Source organism: Danio aesculapii, chromosome 13 (assembly GCF_903798145.1).
Source record: "Danio aesculapii chromosome 13, fDanAes4.1, whole genome shotgun sequence".
Lineage (NCBI taxonomy): Eukaryota > Metazoa > Chordata > Actinopteri > Cypriniformes > Danionidae > Danio > Danio aesculapii.
Genome location: NC_079447.1, coordinates 50,067,209 through 50,084,727, shown reverse-complemented (window position 1 = coordinate 50,084,727; position 17,519 = coordinate 50,067,209).

Here is a 17,519-nt window from a genome sequence, read left to right as displayed (position 1 = left end):
TAAAACAATTCGTAAATTCAAAACACAATTCGTAAATACGCAAATCTGATTCATAAAATTCAAAACACAATTAATAAATACGCAAATCGGATTCGTAATATTTAAAACACAATTCATAAATATGCAAATCTGATTGATAAAAATTAAAACACAATTCGTAAATTCAAAACACAATTCATAAACACGCAAATCCAATTAGTAAATTAAAACAATTTGTCAATATGCAAATACAATTTGTAAATTTAAAACACAATTTTGTAAAATCAAAACACTATTCATAAATACACAAATCCAATTCGAAAATTCAAAACACGATTCGTAAATTCAGAATACAATTCATAAATTCCCAAATCCAATTCTTAAATTCTAAACAATTTGTCAATTCAAAACACAATTTGTTAATACAATAATCCAATTTGTAAATTCAAAACCATTGATAAATTCCAAACACAATTCATAAATACACAAATCCAATTAGTAAATTCAAAACACGATTCGTAAATTCAAAACACAATTCGTAAGTTCAGAACACAATTCATAAATACCCAAATCCACTTAATAAATTCTAAACAATTTTTAAATTCAAAACACAATTCATAGATACACAAATCTAATTCGTAAATTTAAAACACAATTTGTAAGTTCAGAACACGATTCATAAAAACCCAAATCCAATTAATAAATTCTAAACAATTTGTAAATTCAAAACACATTTTATAAATTGTACATTTAAAACACAATTTGTTAATAAGCAAATCCAATTCGAAAATTCTAAACAATCCATAAATTCAAAATCCAATTTGTAAATACAAAACACTTTTTGCAAATACGCAAATCCAATTCGTAAATTCTAAACACAATTTGTCAATACGAAAATCTCATTTGCAAATTCAGAACACAATTCATAAGTATGCAAATCCAATTCGTAAATTCTAAATCGTAAATTCAAAACCCATTTCGTAAATTCAAAATCCAATTTGTAAATTCAAACACAATTCATAAGTATGCAAATCCAATTTGTAAATTCGTAACGCAATTTGTCAATACAAAAATTCAATTTCTAAATTCAGAACACGATTCGTAAATTTAAAGCACAATTTCTAAATTCAGAACACGATTCGTAAATTTAAAGCACAATTTCTAAATTCAGAACATACATGGATACAAAGTTAGCGTTAGCTCTACTATAAAAGATCTGGGTGTCATATTAGACAGTAATTTAACTTTTAAAAATCATATATCCCATGTCACAAAAACTGCTTTCTTTCATCTGAGAAATATAGCTAAGTTACGAAGTATGCTATCCATCTCAGATGCAGAAAAGCTAGTCCATGCTTTTATGACTTCTAGGCTGGACTACTGTAATGCACTGTTTGCTGGCTGCCCAGCATCCTCTATTAACAAACTTCAATTAGTACAAAATGCAGCTGCCAGAGTTCTTACCAGGTCTAGAAAATTTGATCACATCACCCCAATTTTATCCTCCTTACACTGGCTGCCTGTTAAGTTTCGTATTGAATTTAAAATATTGCTTCTTACATATAAAGCTTTAAATAATCTAGCTCCTGTTTATCTAACCAATCTTCTGTCTCGCTACAATCCAACTCGCTCTTTAAGGTCTCAAAACTCAGGGCTTCTGGTAGTACCTAGAATAGCAAAGTCGAGTAAAGGAGGTCGAGCCTTCTCATTTATAGCTCCTAAACTCTGGAATAGCCTTCCTGATAACGTCCGAGGCTCAGACACACTCTCCCAATTCAAAACTAGATTAAAGACCTATCTGTTCAGTAAAGCATACACTTAGTGCACCACTTGGGGGCTTCCACACAGGTTATGCATCTTGTTGATATACACTGTGAACATCAGCTACGCTAATTATTCTCTTTATTCTCCATTTCCACCTGGGGATACTCTTCCCGAGGCCCCCAGACTATGCAGAGTCACTGACTCGATCCAAGACCAACGGCGAGATGATCCCAAGGTTTTTTATATCCTGGACCTGGCCATCCTGAGCAGCTACTGTGATGGTCATGGAGGAGTGGAGAACATGAGACTGATTCCTGTGACGCTCCAGAGACAGACGAGTCTTTGCTGAGGCCAGCTTCCAGCCTCCGCCACTGAGACTACAGCTCTGCACAAACGTTTGGCCAGCGGAGAAATTAAAATGGTTGTGCCCAACTGAGCCTGGTTTCTCTCAAGGTTTTTTTTCTTCACTTCCGCCTTTAGTGAAGTTTTTTTTTCCCTCTCCGCTGTCGCCACTGGCTTGCGTGGTTCAGGATCTGTAGAGCTGCGCATCGTTGGATTTGCTCTTCAATATTTGGACTCTCAGTAGTGATTATTAAACCACACTGAACTGAGCTCAACTGAACTGAACTTAAACACTACAAACTGAACTACACTGTTCCTATTTACTATGACCTTTTATGTGAAGCTGTTTTGACACAATCTACATTGTATAAGCGCTATACAAATAAAGGTGAATTGAATTGAATTGAACACAATTTGTAAATTTAAAACACAATTCATAAATATACAAATTCAATTCATAAATTCCAAACACTATTCTTAAATTCAAAACTCAATTCATAAATGCACACATGCAATTAATTTGGAGAAATATTTATAATTTTTACTTGTGAATTCTCAAATTGTCTTTTAAATTTACAAATTCGTTTGGTGTATTTATGAGTTTTGAATTTATGAATTTGAATTCAAATCATAATTTGAATTGAAGTAAATGTGAATTTTTGCAAATGTAGTATTTTTGAGAAAGATCTAGCTCCATATTGCAGTGTCGTTCTCCCCCTCCGCAGATGCCATGCTGGCCTGTTTCCCGTTGGCACCGAGGGGCCAGATTGGTACCGGGATCAACTCCAAGCTGTCAGAGATCCGCCTCAGATCCAGGAAACTGTAGCAGGGCAGTTGCAATTGACAAATACACTGCACGTGTCAGAGAAGAGGGACTTGTTTTGTCGGAAAGTAATTTCGCTGCAAATGTGTGTGCACTGGTGGGCTTTGGATTTTGCCATCGGCGACTGTCGGGATGAAGATGTTTGCTGAGGATTTGTGAAACGTCCTGTATGAGATTCAGTAACATTTCTTAATAACTACACACTATGAATCATTTATTAAGCATTAGCAAATAGTTAATTCATTATTTGTTAAGCATTAACTCTACATTAATAGATAATAGGTTATAAAGCACTACATACTGTATTATTAGCACTACAAATGATGTATTCTTGACATATAAGCACATATTTTATGTAACAGTTCCTTTTTAGACAAATACATCAAGATTACAAACAAAGGTTTTACATCTTTTTAATTAAATTGTTCACATTTAGGTTCAATAAATAGAGCTGGAGTCATGTCAAAATTTTATTACCTTGTGTATTTTTTTCCAATATGATTCATTTATTTTCACAGTATCTATGCCTAAGTACTTTTATTTTTTTAATTAATTATTATTTTTTTTTTTTTTGCATTTGAAAGCCTGTAACACTGACAAACAGTTTTTAAATATGAATCAGTGTAAGACATATGTAAAATTAAGCTCATGAATCTCAATAGAAGTGCATTTCAAGAGTTCACACTTAGATGATGCTCAACTATGATAGCAGGTTTGGCATGCTGTCCCGGGAGAGAACCCTGAGCTCGGAGATAGATGAGCCCAAGGTTCCCGCCTGGTCAATGAGCATTAGGAGGGATACGAGATCAGGAGTTTCTCGAGTGCCCCCTTTTGCTATGTATGTATTAAGTGCTTGTGACTGTATTACGATTCACTTATGTACATGTTTTTAGACTGTGGGAGGAAACCGGAGGACCCGGAGAAAACCCACCCAAACACAGGGAGAACATGCAAACTCCACGCAGGGAGTGCCGACTGGCTCAATTAGAACTTGAACCTGTGGCCTTCTTACTGCGAGGCAGCAGTGCTAACCGCTGAGCTACCGTGTTGCCCGATCATGAAAGAGGAGGGAGAAGGGAAGGATGGGGGGGCAGGGGGTTCCAAAAACGAAGATAAGGAATGAAGTTTAGGCAGGATATTTATAGTAGTTTTAGAATGATCTGATAGGCTAGCTAATGATTAGCAATGAGGATCAGCTGTAGTCAATCATATCACGTGCTCCTCTCGAAACTAGTTTGTGAAACTTCACTTAGTGATCCTAATCCACTGGGCTGTGGACCGGTACCGGTTCGTGAATCAATTGGTACCAGGCAGCACAAGAAATCAACAATTATTTCCGTTTTATTTATTATCTGAGTCTAAACTGAACTATCTTTTACTTTGAAAAGACTTTTATTTTGAAAAATGACCATATTCATAGTCGCTTACGTCTCGATCACTTGAGCGGCCAAATTTCACCCACAAGCAGCAAAATGAGTAAGAAACAGACGTTTTTGGAAAGTTTCTTTGCTAGGAGGAAAAGGCCCAGTGAAGGGAGAGGGGTCTGGATGCAGACCTGGTGCAGTGCAATCTGAGCTGTGCATCCAATGCTTTTTAATGCGCTCCCCTAACCCCACCCCTAACCCTACCCGTCACAGTGACGTCACTCAGTCCATTGAGTGCATTTTGTCTGACATTGCATCGCTGATTGATGCAATCTCAGCTTGCATCATTAAGGCTGCATCCAGATACTATTGAGTGAAGGACCCACGAACTGCCAAGGAATGAATCCGCAACCTATTTGTCAACAAATCAGGTGAATCCAGCATGTCTATGCTAGAAGATCAACTGCTGGAGATCGCAAATGGTGGCAGCCATTTCGCATATTGCATCTGTTCTAGAGTTCGTACAAGTTTGTTGCTTCCAATGGATATGAGTGGCTTGCACACAAGGGGCGTGACCCTACACGAACCACCCCTACACCCCCACCCACCGGTCTGTGTTAAATTGTCAAGCATTGTCCCGTCCGCAGTGACATAAAGGTTGAGGACCACTGATTTACGGTAGATATTATCGCATATGCTGGCCCAGTCAAATGCCTTTGATATTGATCCCTTTTAAACCAATTGGATTCAATAAAAGGCTTTCTGTTCTTCGCTTAGTTTCATTCATTCATTTTCCTTCAGGTTAGTCCCTTATTTATCTGGGGTCACCAGAGCGGAATAAACTGCCAACTTTTCTGGCATACGTTTTACACTGCGGATGCCCTTCTAGCCACAACTCAGTACTGGGAAACACCCATACACTCTTGCATTCACAGACACAAACTCATACACTACGGCCAATTTTGTTTACCCAATTCACCTAAAGCGCGTGTCTTTCGACTGTGGGGGAAACCGGAGCACCCGGAGAAAACCCACGGCAACATGGGGAGAACATGCAAACTCCATTCAGAAAAGCCAAATGGCCCAGCCAGGACTCGAACCAGCAACCTTCTTGCCTTAGTTTCATCACTTTCGTTTTTATGCTCTGATTCGTAGCTGAACAGTCAATCAGAGCACTCTGTTTTTTACCGACGGCCAACGGCAATTCTACATGATGAATTTGCCAATTTCAGGGTGACGTGTTGAACACACCAAACAAACTAGCCTGACAGATACTCACCTCTACAATCTTCAGATATAAATTCACATGAACATTTGTGTGACGTGATGGAACAGGAGATTCACATCATCTGGAATCACCAAATGTTCCCTCCAAACCTTGCATCCCTCAAGAGGTCTCTAAATCTCACTTTCAATTTTTTTAGGGGGGGGGGGGTTCTGTCAATTCAAAAAAACTATTTGTTAATAAGCAAATTTATTATTATTTATTATTTATTATTATTATTTTTTCCCCCAAAAAAATTGAAAGTGAGATTTAGAGACCTCTTGAAGGACCCAAGGTTTGGAAGGAACATTTGGCGATTCCAATTCCAAAATTATAAACAATCCATGAATTTAAAATCCAATTTATAAATTCAAATACGCAAATCCAATTAGTAAATTCCAAACACTATTTTAAATACGAAAATCTCATTCGCAAATTCAAAACACAATTCATAAGTACGCAAATCCAATTTGTAAATTCATAATGCAATTTGTCAATTTGAAAATCCAATTCGGAAATTCAAAACACAATTCGTAAATTCAGAAGACAATTCATAAATACCCAAATCCAATTAGTAAATTTTAAACACAATTTGTTAAAATGCAAATCCAATTCAAAATTCTAAACAATTCGTAAATTCAAAACACAATTCATAAATACGCAAATCCAATTCGTCAATTCTAAACACAATTTGTCCATACGAAAATCTAATTCGCAAATTCAAAACACAATTCATAAGTACGCAAATCCAATTTTGTAATTTCATAACGCAATTTGTCAATATGAAAATCCAATTCGTAAATTCAAAATTATTTGCCATTTGCAACATTACTCTTGCTGAAGTGGAAGCTGTCCAGACATCAACAACTTTGCGTGCACTTCTACTGTAGATTATGCCTCTTCAGAAAACGACAGCGCTTCTGAGAAAGGCCAGCATTAAGTCATATTTGGTGTTTACTTGACAGCACAGGCTCATTGTGAAAAATGTACCCCGTATACATTTCTCGAGAGCACGAATTATGTAGCCAGAGTTGCGTATTGCTTGAATTATGTCTTTAAAACGAATGCTATGGGGCAGTAGATGCCACCGACTGCTTCTGTTTCTTTTTGCGCAACCAGCTGACCACTTACCTCCATGTGGACGGCTTTTCCGCTGTTACCAGTTTGCCCAGTAGCACATCTCGTACATTGGTGGATGCAGAAAGGAGTTGAACGCGATGAAAGGGTTTGAGTACGGCGAAGAACGGTTCCAGAAAGCAGGTAAAACAAAAAAAGGCAAAAACAAGTAAATAACAGGGTGAGAATGTGGTAAAAATCAAGGGGCCGCAAAGGCTTTACTTTTTTTGGATTTCTTTTCAAAACACTGTTGGTTGTATTTAGGGAAGAGGGTGGGTGGGGTTATAGGTCGGCCAGTCAGTCAGTCGACAGTGGCCTCTGGTGGATTTATGCAAGAACAGCAGGCACGAATGACACTCGCAAGAATTTTTGAGATCACATTTGAGATGTGAGATTTGAGCTCACAAAAAGAGTACACAGCGCCCTGTGGTGGATTCACGAATACAAAACCTGCAAAAAAATAAACCTCCTGGGACGCATTTCACTTTCTCCAGAAATGTACATAGGGATACGTATCAATAATGAGCCTGAGATGTTACTTAAAGCTGTGTATCAAAACCTAAAAATCTGAAACTGATCTTGACCCGAAAGTAAAGTGCAGTATTTCTGACAGAATCCAAATAAATCCAGACTCTGATGCATGATCAAACCTTTTATTAAGGAATAGTCATGGCATCATCATTGAAAGGATGACTTGCAGAATATAGTCTGCACCGAACCCACTTTAACAGTATTTGTGTTTAGGCTTGTTGCTGCTTGTACACACCTGAAGAGAGCAATGTGATGTTTTTCCATTGATTTCTGTTAGATTGCAGGGAGTCTCTGGTAGGGGTCCCATTACCCAGCACCATACCCCTTTTCTTTTTTCCAAAGTGGAGCATTAATCCTGACTCCCCGAGGGTCTTGCAGCCCACAGCGAAATGCACCCTTACGCATACATGGAACATGAGGCTCTATTCAATTATATCCACTTTATTAAAAAAAGACACTTTCCTTTTTCCCTAAAGCATACATGTTTCCGCGGTTGTCTTTCGCAATAACAGAGGAATTCCTTTATGAAAGTTAGCATCCTTATTAAATATGTTACTAGACGTTACACTGTGGTGAAAGAAAAACGTTACTGGATATGTGTAGTGTGTTATGCCCATTTTTTTAAAAATCATACATTTGTCATGATTACCAGCGATCTAACCCCCAGAGGTCGCTGGTAAACACTCACATTCACATGGACTACATCTTATGAACTACAAATTCAGTCATGCCACACACACACACCTGCTCCAAGTCTCCACTGATTGGACTCCCACAGCTGATGCTGCTTCTAGACTGATTACACACACTATTTAAACAGCACACACAATCACTTCCTTTGCCGAGTCTTGTTTACCTGTAAAGTGACAATTCAACGCGTTTCCTTAGTCTTGTTTCTTAATGTTTTGACCCTTGCCAAGTTTGTCTGTTTATCCATGTTCACTGCCTGCCTTCTGACCTCTCGCCTGTTATAGTGACTACGATTCTGGATTTGCCTTTATTCATCTGTTTGCACCTGTGTTGACCCTTGCTTGCCTGACTACCGAATAAACCTGCACTTGGATCCTAACGTTGTCTCTGTCATCCACGTGTTACAACATTTTCATATGATTGAACTCATATGAATTTGTACGAATTAGCCACTAAACAAACAAAACGTAAGATTTACTGTGACAAAGGAGATTGTCACTGGCCTGCGGCAGAACCGCTCATACAGACTTCATAGCGCACACACCTAAACACATACCATTGCGTCAGCCAATCACAGGGTGCACACTGGAGTCGTGCTGCTACTGGAGCTCATACACACGCATACACATGCATTTCACATCACATGCATATCCCGCTATTACTACATTTCACAGAGCATACATGACATTGAAGCATACGTTTTACTTACCTGTGTGTCAAATTGTGTTTGTGTTTGTTTGCGTTTTTTGAATTATTTGTGTATTTGTTAAGTTTAGTTTTTGATACAAATGAAGCGTATAGAAGTATGAGATACTTACATGAATGGTTTATTTTTTTTATGTCCATACATACCTGATACCTCAGACATGGTTTAGTCCATACTGGGTGGAGTCTCGCTGCTATAAAAGAGCATCTCGAGCTCAGTTAAGGGTGGGTGTAGTGGCCAGTGTTGGGTAAGTTACTTTTAAAAAGTAATCGATTACTAATGACTAATTACTATTGGAAAATTGTAATTTGATTACATTGCTGATTACTTCATGTAAAAAGTAACCAGATTACTAATTACTTTACTTTGAAGTTACTTTTAAAATATATAAAATATACCTATGAAAATACAAATTAAACTGCAGCTCTTTCAGTAATATTAACTGCAAAACATCGCAATGGGTTGATCACAGCAGCTTGACATATTCAAATAAGCTAAATAGATAGTTGTTGTAAATAGTTGTCTTGTTGCAAACACGTTTGTCTTTTTTTATACAAATGAAGGACATGAAGAAACCTTTAACCACTGACACCCATAGTAAAAAGCACTGCAGTGTTCTGTGTTTGTCGGAGGTAATTAGTCAACCGAAATGTGTATAATTATTGGGTTTTTCCCTACTAAATGCTAGTGACTCGTTATTAACCGCTGCAGTACTCTTGTCAGAGAGTAGGAGTCATCATATCCAGTTTAACCATTTATTGAACAAGATTTAACCATATACACTTGTCAGTGTATTTGAGGTAGTTTCTGAAAATGAGTAACAACAAATAATTACAAAGCATATCCAATGATTCAGCATATCACAATCTACATTGTAAACAACTAGTACAGTGTACTGACAAATGATATAGACTGAAAAAATATATATTAAAAACAACAGTGCACAGTGTGTAATGAATAGTACTAAATAATGAAATAAAAGTTATATAATTAACTAAAATTATCCTTAACACAGACAATAATAATCACAGATAATGATCACAGATGACTATTATCAACATGAACCATTACACATATTAATATAACGAGACTGGAAACGTGAGTGATGCATCTAAGCCGCTCGTTAAGGAGGATCAAATTACACCCAGCGATCGCTAAACATTAGAAACATCACCACAATATCAATTACTAACCTTATGTACATTATAATAATCAAAGTCATCAATCAGATACAAGAGAGAAACTTACTTTGTCAACTACTTTCTCTTGTACATAATGCTGTCCCTGAGCAAGCGCACGCGGTCTGACTGACGTGCTGCTGACTTACTTAGTGAATACGCAGTTACGCTGAAAACGTCTATAATGTAGGCATTGCCCTACGTCTTTTACGTAAGTCCTTACACCCTTTACGTAAGTCCTACATTTAAAGGGGAAGAATTCACAACAATAATCTTTACAAAGAATGAAGCTGATCGGTGCCGATCGTGCAGTATGCACTCTATATGCGCACAAGAAATATGCGCTGCCAATATGCGCGGTCAGACTTCATTAAGAATACATCGGTCAGTCAGTCAGTTGACAGCGGCCTCTAGTGGTTTTATGCGAATGGCACTCGCGAGAGAAGTTTAAGATATCAAATAGCGCACACAACGGCCTCTGGCAGATTCGTGAAATAAAAAACTGCAAAAAAAATGTAGCTCCTGGGGCGTATTTCGCTTTCTCCAATAATGTATACCTGGGTACGTAAACAGAATGAGCCTGCGTTGAATATCATAGATGTTTGCGTGATGATTCAACAGGCAAAAAGAAAGTGGAAAAACTAATTTCCAACTATCAGCCCTCATCCGAGAGGTGAGAATTATTTACATTCAGATTTTAAAAGCATCTCTCTGCTTGACTACACATCCATCCTGTAATTTCCTGTCAGCTGAGCCAGGGATGATCGTGACCTCACAAAGTCAAAATACCTTTTTGATGCATTCTGATGACTACGTTTTCACTTGGTCTCAAGGGAATAAAAGAAGCAGAATGGAGGAGGGATATTGCAAGCGCGGTCTGGCATTCACTGCTTGTGGAGATGTGATATAAATGTCACTGCGGTGAGATGTAGAAATTTAAATTTGGTATCTTTTCATTTTGACTCTCATTAACGCATTAAAGATTCTGAAGGTCAGCTATGAAACATTTGATGTTGAATTGCATTTTTAAGGAGTCGTAACAGGTCAGATGATTAAAGCTGACATTAAGAAATATTCCCCTGTTCAGCAGCAGAGGGCAAAATGTAATTTGGCAATTCAGCATCCAGACTGTAATCAACTGATGTCTGTTTGAATGGATGATCTGCAGCCTGGTTTAAAACAACAGTGTCCTTTTATTGAACGGAAGTTCTGTCATGCCTTTTTCACTCTTATATCGTTCCAAACACACTTATATAAATCCCTGCCTAAAATAGGTCTCTAGATTTTTCTTTCCTTTCCCATCGTTGTTTAATTCTTTATCTTTAGTTCTTTAAGTCCGAACTGTCTGTCTGAATGGGCATCTCTGGTGTCTTTTGTATTGATTTCTTTTTTGTTATAGTAGGTTTTCCCTCAAGCACACCTTCCACCTGGAGATGGCTACGATGCTCTTAGGCTGAATTGTGGAGATGGAGGGTTTTACTGGAGGCACTGCGACTGAGGGTGACCTAAAAACAGACTCTGGGGATTGTTTCATATTATGGATAGAGATAATAAGAAGAATTATGTTTTTTTTTCTCTGCCCGCTGCTTCTATCTAGTTATCACTCACAAGTGCCCCATTGGTTTCATACAGTTCTGTGCAGCCTGTGTCTCAACCATTTGTTTCCATTTACAACATTCCTCTTGCAGATGTGGAAACTGTCCATCAACAAATCTTTAAGCACTTCTTGATTCTGCTTCTTTGGAAAAGCACAGCCTCCCAGCTAACAATTTTACGTTATAAAAAACGTTCCCATAACATTTCTATTAAGTTCAAAAATATTTTGTTGGATATTACAATATTCAAAACATCCATTTTTTAGACATTGTATTAACGTTATTGTTTGGTTATAAGAAAGCTAATTAAAAATGTTTTTAGAAGACTCTGTAGTAACGTTTCAAATGCTAACGTTTTTAAAACGTTCCCCTAACAACACAACGAAAACTTTTTTGCTAACATTTTTAGAACGCTTATTAATTACAAATAATGTAAAGAAAAAGTTCTGCAACTTTTTTAGTAGTCATGTTATGTTCTGTGGCATGGCTTCAGAGCGTGTAATGAAATATCATGTCAATTCGTAACTTTTTGATTTAGTGGCTACTTCGTATGAATTCATACGATCTCATTTGTACACTTTAATACGATTTGCTTATCCCCCAATGATGGTTGGGTTTAGGGGTGGAGTTTGGTGCCACGCTTCCTTTTAATAATCGTACGTTTTTGTATGACTGAACACATACAAATTCATACAAATTAGCCACTAAACTGACACAACGTAAAATAGTCATGTTTCGTAGTGTGATATGGCTGTCCCAGAATCTTCCAGTGAAGCCCATACCGAGGCTTGTATTATTTTGGAGCAATGACATCACTGATAAGATACAAAGTCTGTTTTTTTGCCCTACTGGTTCAGGAACTGGTCCAAATCTCAGCACAATCATTGATTGTGCCTTGCTCTGCTGAGCTACACAAGCACATTAACTCCCCTCTGCTCTTAAAACCCAGGCACTTTCCAGTTTTTTAATAACAATATTGTCACCACTTTTCCCCCAACACATCTTATTGACAAAAGTTTGCCATATTCATTTCAAGCCAATAAATTTATGACACATTGTGCCACACATATTATGGTATACACAAATTCTCTCATGTTATTTAACACTTAACTGGCACTAATTTAAGTGATATCACATCACATCAGGTTTTCTGTAATGTATCTGCTTGATTTACACTCAGGGGGTATTGTGAGCAATTGAATCCTCGAGAAATGAACCCAACTTGGTTGAAAACTTCACAAGGCTTCATCTCACCATCACTAGTATAAAACTACAAAATAAAAACAAACAAGGAATAAATGAAGTATAAATGAAGGATAAACTGGAACTTTTGGAGTTCAGACGCAAACGCAGAGCACAAGATACAAGCGCAAATCACAAAACAAGCAAGGGAAGGAGAGCACACAAGGACCAGGTGAAGACAGTTATACAAACAAGGACTATATGAGGGCTAAACCATAGGATATGGTAATAGCACGAAGTGAAAAGACAGGAGCACATGGAAAACACAAAGACTGAGCCTTTGACAAACAAAGACACAATAAAGACTGAAAACAAAGACCAGGCAGAATCCTGACAGATGTTGTTTAGATATTTAGATGGGTGAATGTGTTTTTAGGTTGGTATCAAACGCTTCTCTGTTAAACAGTATAAATCCTTTTTGTGGGAGACTATAGCCTATTTGCACAGGATTATTAGTACCTAAGGACCTCTAGTCATTTGTAGAGGTCATCTGTAATCTCAGTGAGGCAGCCATGTCTGTAATTTGAGCAGCAATATTTCTCCTAAAATGATCTAGCAAGTATTGTTGAGCACTGGGGTCCTACACTGTAAAAACAATGCTGGTTTCCACACAAATTGAATGAATTAAGTTATTATTAGTTTACTATTATTTTTTTCGTTTTTGCAAATCCGCCAGAGGCCACTGTGTACGTATTTTTAGATCTCAAATTTCTCTCATAAGTGCCATTCGCGCCTGCTGTTCTCACTTAAATCCACCAGAGGCCACTGACTGACTGACCGATCGACTGATACCCCTCTCACCCCCTTCCCTAAACCCCACCAATAGTGTTTTGAAAGCAATCCAGAAAAAGAAAAACTCTCGCGGCAGCCTGATTTTTACCACATTTTCAGATTTTACCACATTGTCACCCTGTTATTTACTTGTTTGTTTTATTTTTTGGCTTTGGTTCTTGTCCTACCTGCTTTCTGGAACTGCCAGACACAAACCCGTCGTGATCAACTCTGTGTATCAAATCCTCTAACGTACGTGGAGAACCAATGGGCAAACTGGTAACAACGGAAAAGCCGTCCACATGAAGTGTTCAGCTGGTAAGTGCAAATAGGAACGGCGTCATACCGTCCCGTAGCATTCGTTTTAAAGACGAAATGCAGCCATGCGTTCCTCTGGCTACATAATTTGTGATCTCCAGAAATGCATATATGTATACATAATGTATATTAGTCCAGTGCAAATCAGCATCTCTGTGATTTGCCAGGGACATACATTCAATTTGGTTTCTCTGTGCTTTTTTTTCTATCTTTCACAAAAAAATGGATGCTGTTTTGGTAGTTTGCAGGGTCATATTGCTATATACTGTACAATTATACAAATTTACAAAAAGGGAAAGCTGAAAATAACAACAGAAGAGTGAAAAAATATGATTAGATATACAGTTGAAGTATATCAGTTGAAGCCCTCCTGAATTATTAGCCCCCCTGTTAAAATACCCCCAATTTCTGTTTAACGGAGAGCAGATTTTTTCAACACATTTCTAATCATAATAGTTTTAATAACTCATTTCTAATAACTGATTTATTTTATCTTTGCCATGATGACAGTAAATAATATTAGACTAGATATTCTTCAAGACACTTCTATACAGCTTAAAGTGACATTTAAAGGCTTAACTAGGTTAATTAGGTCAACTAGGCAGGTTAGGGTAATTAGGCAAGTTATTGTATATCGAAGGAACATTCTTCTGGTTATGATATATTTTTTAATCTTTTCATTCATCTAAGCATACAACAGAATGACACAACATAATACAGTAGTACCTGGGAGTAGGATTCGTTTATCCTGTACGATTGCTCCACGTGAATTTCAGATGTTGTTACAGACTGCATCTGAAAAGGAAAACATTACAAATCCAGATGACAAACCTGTTGTAAGCGGCAGTACTTCTGAATATGAATTAAATTTGGAGTTTCAAAATATAACGTTTCATGTCATTTGATAGCGTGAAATAGCTTTTCCGTTTCTCTGAGGCAAAGCGTGAGTATTAGAGTGAGTTGATCTTATGTTCATGCTCAAATTATTCCTGGTGAACAGTCTGAGATTGACTCGTGCTGCAGCTTAGTTCTGTCCACAGTGTTTTCTTTTTTTTACATTTGCCATACCTCGATGGTGGCTCAGTGGTTAACACAGTCGCCTCAAAGCAAGAAGGTTGGTGGTTTGCGTCCCGGCTGGGCCAGTTAGCATTTCTGTGTGGATGTTTGCATGTTCTCCCGGTGTTGGTGTTGGTGTTGAGTGCTCCGGTTTCCCCCACAGTCCAAACACATGCGCTGTAAGTGAATTGGTTAAACTAAATTGGCCGTAGTGTGTGTGTGAATGTGACAGCGTATGGATGTTTCCCAGTACTGCGTTGCGCCTAGAAGGGCATCAGCTGCATAAAACATATGCCGGAATATTGGTGGTTCATTCTGCTGTGGCAACCCCTAAAAAATAATGGACTAAGCCAAAGGAAAATTAATGAATGAATACTGTACCTCGTCTTCTTCCATAAGCATAGCCCTAATCCAGAGCAGCACATGAGCTTTTCTGTCTTGTTAATTGAAAGACAAGCACCATCTTATTCCACTTATGACCTTCTGGTCATCAGCATCTCTTCTGATGAGCCTCTCATGTGTTCTCTGAAGCAGAATCAAAGGAATAATTCACCCAGAAATTAACAGTGATGACACGATCAAATGCCACATCGTGCAGTTCACTTGATTTCAGTAACAAAATTAAAACATTAAAAGCATTGTGGCACTTGTACACCAATTCATTCATTCATTTCAATGTATAATCATTTATTTAAGAAGGATTCATTTAATTAAAATTGGCATTAACAATAAAAACAATATATGTACATTCTAAATGAATTCCTTAGTAATTAGCTTAGTATTTGTTAGCATCAAAACTGTAAATGTACCATGGTTTGCACAAAAATATTCAGCCCCACAAGTGCTTTCCACAATGACAATAGGAACAAATGTTGAATCAAACCAATATTAGGAGTGTTTCCCAATACTGGGTTGCGGCTGGAAGGGCGTATGCTGGAATAATTGGCAGTTCATTACACTGTGGTGACCCCTGATAAATAAGGAACAAAGCTGAAGGAAAATGAATGAATGAAACAACATTAAGAGAGCATTTGTGCAACATAGGCTTATTCTGAAAACGTACCCCTATATATGTTTCTGGTGATCGCAAAATATGTAGCCAGAAGTACATATGGCTGCATTTCGTTTTTAAAATGAATGCTACGGGGGGGTATGACACCATTCCTTTACACGCAACCAGCTGACCGCTTACCTCCATGTGGATGGCTTGTCCGCAGTTACCAGTTTGTCCAGTGGCTTGCCATGTACGTCGGCGGACTTGGGATGCAGATAGGAGTTGACCACGACGATGGGGTTCGAGTCTGGCAAAGAAAGGTTCCAGAAAGCAGGTAAGACAAAAATAAAATAAACAAGCAAATAACAGGGTGAAAATGTGGTAAAAAATGAAAAATTGTCGGTTTGCTTTAGGAAAGAAGGAGGGTGGGTCAATCAGTCAGTCAACATCGGCCTCTGGTGGATTTACGTGAGAACAGCAGGCGCGAATGGCACTCGCAGGAAATTTGAGATCTGAAAAAGCATACACAGCGCCCTCTGGTGGATTCGTGAAAACAAAAACTGCAAAATAACGTACCTCCTGGGACGTATTTGGCACTCTCCAGAAATGTATATAGAGGTATGTATTCAGGATGACACTGGTTTAGCATTGTGGCTCTTGTTCACAAATTAATTAATTCCTTCATTTAAATGTATAAGTGATTTATTTAAGAAGGATTCATTCAATCAAAATTGGCTTTAAAGACTAAAAACAATATATTAAATTCCAAATTAATTCCTGTTTTTAGCTTAGTATTAATTAAAGAGTCAAAAATGTAAATGTGCCATGGTTTGCACAAAATATTCAGCAGCACGAGTGTTAATTATTTAACAAAGCCAGCATACGAGAATGATTTCTCAAGGATCGCATGACCCTGAAGACTTTATTAAATGAAACGCTGGCATAAATGGATGTCTTTTATTAAATATAAAACAGCTATTTTACAGCTATATAGAAAACAGCTATTTTGAAGAGATAATATTGCACACTATTAAGTAAAGGCAGCCTTGGTGAGCATTCAAATAATATTGTTCAAAAACAATTGTTCAACGGTGGCTTAGTGGTTAGCACTACCGCCTCACAGCAAGAAGGTCGCTGGTTCGAGTTTCTGCGTGGAGTTTGCATGTTCTTCCCGTGTAGGCGTGGGTTTCCTCCGGGTGCTCCGGTTTCCCACACAAGTCCAAAGATGTGGTATAGGTGAATTGGCTAAGCTGAAATTGTTCGTAGTGTGTGTGTGTGTGTGTGTGTGTGTGTGTGTGTTAATGAGTGTGTATGGTTGTTTCCCAGAGATGGAAGGGCATCCGCTGTGTAAAACATATGCTGGATAAGTTGGCGGTATTTTCTGCCATGGTATTACAAGTGAAGTTTCATAAACTAATTTCGAGAGGAGCACGATTGAGCACGATATGATTGAGCACGACTGGCCGCTCATCTGTAATCAGTAATAATCCAATCAGAGTGATCCTAGTTTACTATAAATGGATAATTTTCTCCCTAGTGTTTCTATCTTCGTTTGGAAGAATCCCCCCTTCCACCCCATCTCCTCCTTTTCCTCCCTTTTCTAAAGGGGGAGCTCTCGAGACCTACCTGATCTCGGATCTCCTGATATGCGGGAGCCCTGGGCTCAAATATCTCCGAGCTCAGGGTTCTCTCCCGGGACAGCATGCCAAACCTGCTTTATACGCCAAGCATATCTAAGTGGGAACTCTTGAAACATATTTTTGTTGCGTGTTAGCAGACCACTGTA